Raw genomic sequence first — 7,668 nt, forward strand, 5'->3', positions numbered from 1 at the left:
GTTATGTACGATGGCTGATGTGTCAATCGTTTGCTAAATTATGTTATGTACGATGGCTGATGTGTCAATCGTTTGCTAAATTATGTTATGTACGATGGCTGATGTGTCAATCGTTTGCTAAATTATGTTATGTACCAATGATATTTTTTCGGCATACTTGATTTCATATTACATACATAAAATCAAAATCAGTTTCCTAAATTTGTTAAACATATTTTTGTAAAAATTCTATTCGTTTCAATAAAATTTGATTAGTAAAATATGCACAGATGAGTGGGCCCTCCATGACCTTTTGCGTAGGGCCTCATCAAACCTTAATCCGGCACTGGGCTCAATGACCCGATCAGAGATCTATTATTTTGACTATTGTCCAGATGGAAAGTAGCCAGTCAGCAGTACCCGTCACAACATGAAGTTTGTTCGGGTTTTTGAACCGAATAGAGAGGTTGAATGTCACCCATATAACGTACCCACAAAAACAAACAATTTTTTATTGTATTGTAAGTGAGCTAGTGTATACAGTATGCTTTTTGCCATCTAGTAATGCCATCTAGTGCAGTGTTCCTCAAACTGTGCCGTGGAAGTTTTTGTAATTATTAAGTAATTTTTTATTTAGTAATGTACATTTATTATGAATTGAATGAATTTGAATTTTTTTTTAATTTGATTTATTTTCTCCTTGATACACAGTGTTACAATATTTCTGCTTGTCTTAGTCTTGTCTAAGCGTGCCATACGGACTTATTTGGAAAAGTTTTGGAAGTACTGATCTCGTGAGCCAATATGTAACTGGTATTAACTTGGTTGGTAAATATGTAAATTTTTACATAAGCCAGTTGATAAAAGTAAAAAAATAAATAAATACGATTTGACAGTTGATTTTTATACAGGAAGATGGCGTTATTGTTAAACTATGCGTCGAGAAATAGATATTAGTTAGTATTAGGCCTTTAAGCCTTTTACTTGAGAAATGTGTATAGAATATGCGGCTGCTGTTCAAAATACCATTACAGACATAGTTGTGTTTTATATATTATGAAGAACCACCTGAGTTGTATTTACCAGGTATGTGTGTTTTTAAGTGTGGACTTTGCAATTATGGCGTGTTTGAGCAGCTCATATATTTAATCATAATAACTAGGGTAATGTTTATATCAGAATGTTTGCATAAAAGGGCTATCCGCGCATGGTCATCCGCAATTTTGAACTGACGAGTCTCTACGGAAAGCAACTAGTCAACATCAACCATTGTCAACTCTTGCAGATCTTTTTCTTTGTGGGGACGAGACACGAACCATGAATCCTCAGAGTCACAGTCAGGCTACGCTAACCACTAGAATAACGCAAACTGTTTATATGATACTTTCCTTTAAGCTCACGTGTACGATTTACAAAAACATTTCCCCGTGAAATAAGGAAATATAAGACAAAATAAGGTCATCCGGTGGGACAGTGGTAAGTGTACGGATTTACAACGCTAAGATCAGGGATTCGAGTCCCCTCGGTAGACACAACAGCATAGCCAATTGTGACTTTGCTATAATATAAACACAGACAATCAAACGTGATATGTTACATTATGATCGTAAACAAAATTATCTGAAGCTTTTGAGGACACAGTCCTTGTATGAGTATGCGCTGATTTCTTAATTACCTTAAGTTAAATATCGTTAAATATTGTATGTATTTGTACGATCGTGCGTAAAACCCTTCTAGCGGTATATTCGGCCCTATGTAATTTAGAAAATTCACATTTAGCTTTTATGATGGATAACACAATGAATTAAAAGTCTCCATAAATTTGAAATTTTGTATACACCTAAAGAGAAAAATTGAGTCATTAAAATTACCTAGGATATTTTGTTTTAAAAGATTCGCTCAATATTATTGAAGCCCCCCCCCCCCAGTAACACAACGACAAAGTCTAAAGGATTAGAACGATACCTGTGTTTGGCACAGCACAGATAACTCATTCTGTGGCTTTGAGCTTAACTGAAAACAAACAAACAAAATATTGTTCAGTAGTTGAAGGGCTTGAACAAAGTAACAAAAGAGCTATCAGCGCATGTTCGTTCCTAACTTTTAATTAACAGACTACCAATCAATCAGTCATCGGGATTTACACCTTGGAGACCTTGGAGGGTCAGTTCTTAGTAGATCTCTTCCTTCCTCCTGGACTATTGTTGTTGGATGTTCTCAGCTTGGAGTTTTAGAAGTAAGCTGGTTTAAATTTAGGCCTTGGAGACCTTGGAGGATCAGGTTCTTAGTAGATCTCTTCCTCCCTCCTGGACTATTGTTGTTGGATGTTCTCAGCTTGGAGTTTTAGAAGTAAGCTGGTTTAAATTTAGGTCTTGGAGACCTTGGAGGGTCAGGTTCTTAGTAGATCTCTTCCTCCCTCCTGGACTATTGTTGTTGGATGTTCTCAGCTTGGAGTTTTAGAAGTAAGCTGGTTTGAATGTCTTTCGCTTTTTGTTACAACTTTCTTTTTTAGGGCTATATCCATTTTATGCTGTCAAGTTATGTATCTTTCTGAAAATTATGTTAGCTGTGTAGTTGTGTTCTGTAATTTTTGTAGAAATACGAGTAATCATATGATCTGTGGTATTAATGGTGTTAGGTGTTCTATAGCTATTTTAATTATTAGTGTGATGCTGTCATCTTGGTTTTGATTTCTGTATTGTGTTAAGAATTCATAAAATATATTTTTTAGCCACTTCTGTTATTTTGTTTATTGTTTCGTTTTGTTGTGTTTGAACATTTATGGATTGTGTGTTCTTCGTTTGTTTAGGTGTGTCTTGAGTTTGGGTTTGGGTTTTTGCTACCTGTGAAAAATTATGTTTAGTAGTTGTGTTGGTGGTCTCTTGAGGCTGGGGTGATGGCAAATATGTTTTTCTTTGTGTCCTGTTTGTTTCCTAATTGTGTGCTTGTTGTTTGTGCTACTTAGCATGTTTGTTATACGCGTTTTGATGTTCTTGTATTTGTGGCATCCTTTGTAATTTGCCTTGTGTTACTATTGGCAGTTACAGCAATGTGGTTGTGTGTTTTCACGAGGACATTCTGTGTTCTCCCACACACACTACGCAGCGTGGAAGAGCTTTACATGCGGCTGCCACATGTCCGTAGCGTTACCAGTTGTAACACTGGGTTACAACTGCCCCTGGTGTTTTGATGGGTTCTACAGTGTATTTTTGATATCATAGAATGATACCATTTGACTTCTAACTAACAAATTAGAAGGTTTGGTTTGTTTTGAATTTCGCGCAAAGCTACACGAGGGCTATCTGGGCTAGCCTTTCCTAATTTAACAATGAAAAACTAGAGGGAATGCAGCTAGTCATCACCCCCCCCCCCAACGCCAGCTCTTGTGCTACTCTTTTACCAACGAATAGTGGGACTGACCGTCACATTATAACGCCCCCACGGCTGAAAGGGCGAGCATGTTTGATGATACGGGGGCTCAGATTGCGAGTCAAGAGCCCTAACCACCAGACCATGCGGGGCCGGACTAGCAAGAAAGTAGCTAGTCAAAGGCAACCACCGCCAACTTTTTGGATACTCTTTGTCTGTCATAATATTGTAATTTCACTGTTACTCATATAGTTTACACATCATTTACAAAGTGCGTTTATTTGGCAAACAGCCACGAACCATGAATCCTTGAACTCAAAGTCCTATTGTGCTAACGACGAATATAAATATGCCATTCAGAATCATAAGACCAATTCTTCTTTAAGAATTTACGTTATTACTCCATATTCCTTTCACACAACAAAGAAAAACATTAACTTCTAATAAAACACCTTTCCGTTGTGATATTTAATACATTATTATCAAAACGGTAGTCCTTGTACTAGGACCTTCAGTGGCACAGTGGTATGTCTGCGAATTTACATGGCTAGAAGCCGGGTTTCGATACGCGTGGTGTGCAAAGCACAGATAGACCATTTTGCAGCTTTATGCTTAATTACAAACAAACCTTGTACTAGTATGTCGAAACGTCACATTCAGACAACTTTATCGGTGTGAGTATCGTTAAAACCTTTCATTGCATTGATATTTTCAAATATTTGAATATTTTTTTTCTTCACTGAATCTTATTCAAGAGTTTTGTTATATAGTTTATAATTTATTAATAGAAACGATTAGAAAATATTTTTAAAAAAGAAACCAATATAGTGATTGGTATCTTATATAAAACCTGTTTGTTTATGTTTCTTGTTAAGGTTGTTATTATTATTATTATTATTACTGTTATGAAATGTTACATCATGTTTTATTATTATTAATATTTTATGTTATTTTGGGCGTATTTTAAACTTATTCCAGTAGATGTCGCTTCTCTCTGTTGCTTCCACCACGAGATGTACACCAGCACAAATTGTACAAGGTACGTCTTTATATCAAAATAAAATACAGAAATGTATTTCTCTCTGTACATCAGTGATGCTAAGTTCATAAATTTCCATTATTATTAAGGGCAAAGGCACTGAAAAGATTATATTTCTTCATATTTTATGTAATTCGTTTTCTTTAATTATTTTACAACTTTCAAACCCAACATCAGTCTATGGACCTTGGCATAAGATTGATATAATTTATTTAAAAAGTTAGCGAAACTAAAACGAAACAAGGCCATTCTTGGTAAAATATACACTAACAAGTACGATAAGCTTGAAATGTATATCACTGTGTATAACTATTTAATGTTTCTCCAACATGACTGAGCGGTAAATCTCAGGGTTTATAACACTAAACATCTGACTTCAATATCCGGTTGGCAGAGCACAGGTAGCTCATTATGTAGTTTTGGGCTTAACAACAAATTAACTAATCCATGCGTGTGCACAACGAAATGCTTTAATTGCCTAAATGCTTACATTATAAACATACTGTATTGCCCCTAATTAACGCCCCCGGTATTTTTATAAAGCTTACCTTGTGTGACAGCAATAGTAATCCAACATATAATCCACTTTTATTACTGTAATTTGGATTTGGAAAAAAAAGAAGAAAAACAAATACAAACACACACACTTGTTAGCATCCAAATCAACAAATCACATCTGAAAAATAAAATTCGGAATTGCACAAATACTTTAATTAGCGTCCCCTTTTGCAGTTTATAACGCCCTCGGATGCGTTAATTAGGGGCAAAAAATGTATCCTAGTGCCTATATAACGATAAAAATCAGGGTTATCTCCACCGTGGACTCAGTGCAGATAAGTCCATTTTGTATCTTTGCGCTTAAAATACAACCAGAACAAATATGTAAAACTAACGTTAACAAAAATTGTGCACATGAAATTGACATCCTGTAAGTAACCGAAAGAGGGAAGGCAACTAATCAACAGCATTCACCACCAACTGTCATCTCAGCAAAAAGTTGGATTTGGCCGTCATTCTTATGATGCACCCATACACACAAAGTGCAGCAACGGGATTAAGTTTTTAATAGCATAAATATTTGTGAACGATTTTCAGTCAATGAATATAGTTGGATTAAAAAATAATAATGTAAATTCCAATTGTCTTTGAAATGATGATAATGACAATTTAAATAAGGTTTAAAGGTTTTCTGAGGTAAAAAAAAAATGCTACACATAACTTTATATTTTTGTATTTTTATTTTATTCCTTAATTAAAGTATTTAGCTGGTATTTTGCTTTATCATACATTATTCTATTTCAGTAGAATGAAAATTAATTTAAAATGTTATTATTGCTCGTCTAAGTGGAAATATATATACTTCTTTTGAATTGCCAAACGCAGCCCCGTTAACATAATGAACTGTAGAGCTGAGGTTCTATGGTTCGCGTCCCGTTACCACCCACAAAAAAAAACGCGCTTCGAACTTTGAGACCGTGGGCGCATTATAAAAGTGGCTGTCAAATCATATTATTCGGTTTGATATGAGTAGCCCAAGAGCTAGTGGTAAATGGTGTTGACGAGCTGCCTTCCCTCTAGTCTATCACTTCCAAATTGGGGACGGCTAACGCGGCCCTCTGGTAGCTTTTTGTGAAATTCAACAAAACAAACACGTCTTGAAGTTCGGTTGCTTAGACGTGGTATTTGTTGTAACCAATCACAGCAGTTCGTGAAACGTCATGCCCCACATTATAGCAGTATACACTAGTTCAGGATATAAACTGCTGTTGTCTAAAAAGTTTAAGAAAATGTCAACAAATGTCACATATGAAAATGGCATTTAGCGATACAGGATTGGAGATCGGTTAACAAGCTTATTCAATCTAAGCAAAAGCAACAAAAAAAACGTTTCTTTAGTGTGCCCTGTATTTTTATGGATGGCTATATAAAGTCCAGAGAAAAGGTTTATTACAGGCGTTACTATCGACAAGATTAAGTCGGCGCCTCACAAGGATTATACAGACCTTAGTGGATTAGAGGCTTAGATTTGTTACCTCAGCTGTAATCTCTAGGCGTGTAGGATTAATGACAAAACTCGTGTATTTCTTTATGGTTTTCAGAAAGAATAATTCCATACAACTTATAGCCGAATCTGTAAAAGTTAATGCTTTTGACCTTCTGAAAATTACTAGAACATTCGTGTACTCTAATATTTTTTCCCTGTTTACAAATGTTGTATACGTTATTGTGAAACAAATGATTTGTTTCAAAACTAAATTATCATTGTTTTCTAGCGACTTACTTATGCATTTTATTGTAATCATAACCAAGGATCTTAAAACGCCACCAGGCGGAGTTTATCAAGAGTTATTGATTAAACTTTTAACTCAATCTTTTACCGATTTACAATGCTAACGTCCGGGGTTCGATTCCCTTGCAGTGAACACAGCAAATAGCTCAATGTGTCTTTGCCCCAAAAACACACAAACATACAAACAGTCGTTTAATATATTGTTTGTTTCCATGTAACTGCTGAACGTTACGACTATTATCAAATAACTTGTATATGTGTTAATCAACTGTTCTTTTTGTTCATTTTTATCTTTTACCACAACTGTAACCGCTCTATCTGATATCTTTTTTTTTTTTACAGGCGATGATAGCTGACTATGTTCAGCTTTGAAAATCAACACACAAATATAACACGTTTTTATTACTTCTATTTATTTTTGCAGTGAAATAAAAAAAATAGAGAGAGAGAAATATTAGACATTTTATCCGTTCACAGATTTGTTCTCTTTTTGTAAATAGAAAATTGTCTTGGTTAACTTCTTGTTTTTCTATTTATGTCCAATTATCATTTGCAACAAAACATTTTATTTCGCATTTTTTTAGAAAGAAGTACAAAACTTGACTTTTTTTTTTTGCAAGCAACTAAACTGTCTCCAAGGTATTGAAACATGATAGTTTAACACTGAGTTTCTCTTGATGGATTTTATACAACAATATTTTAGACTGGAATTTCTTAGGAACACAAATTTACTGATAGTTTAACACTGAGTTTCTCTTGATGGATTTTGTACAACAATATTTTAGACTGGAATTTCTTAGGAACACAAATTTACTGCAAGCAAATAAAGTCTGAATAAACAGTCTAATATTCGTGAATAGAGACTAATTCTGATCTTAATTGACACCAAGACACTCCATTGTTCTCCTAGTATTAACTATAGCAAAAGCGCATATAGTGTTTGTTTGTTTGTTTTTTTAATTTCGCGCAAAGCTACACGAGGGCTATCTGC

Source organism: Limulus polyphemus, unplaced genomic scaffold (genome assembly GCF_000517525.1).
Source record: "Limulus polyphemus unplaced genomic scaffold, Limulus_polyphemus-2.1.2 Scaffold758, whole genome shotgun sequence".
Classification (NCBI taxonomy): Eukaryota; Metazoa; Arthropoda; class Merostomata; order Xiphosura; family Limulidae; genus Limulus; species Limulus polyphemus.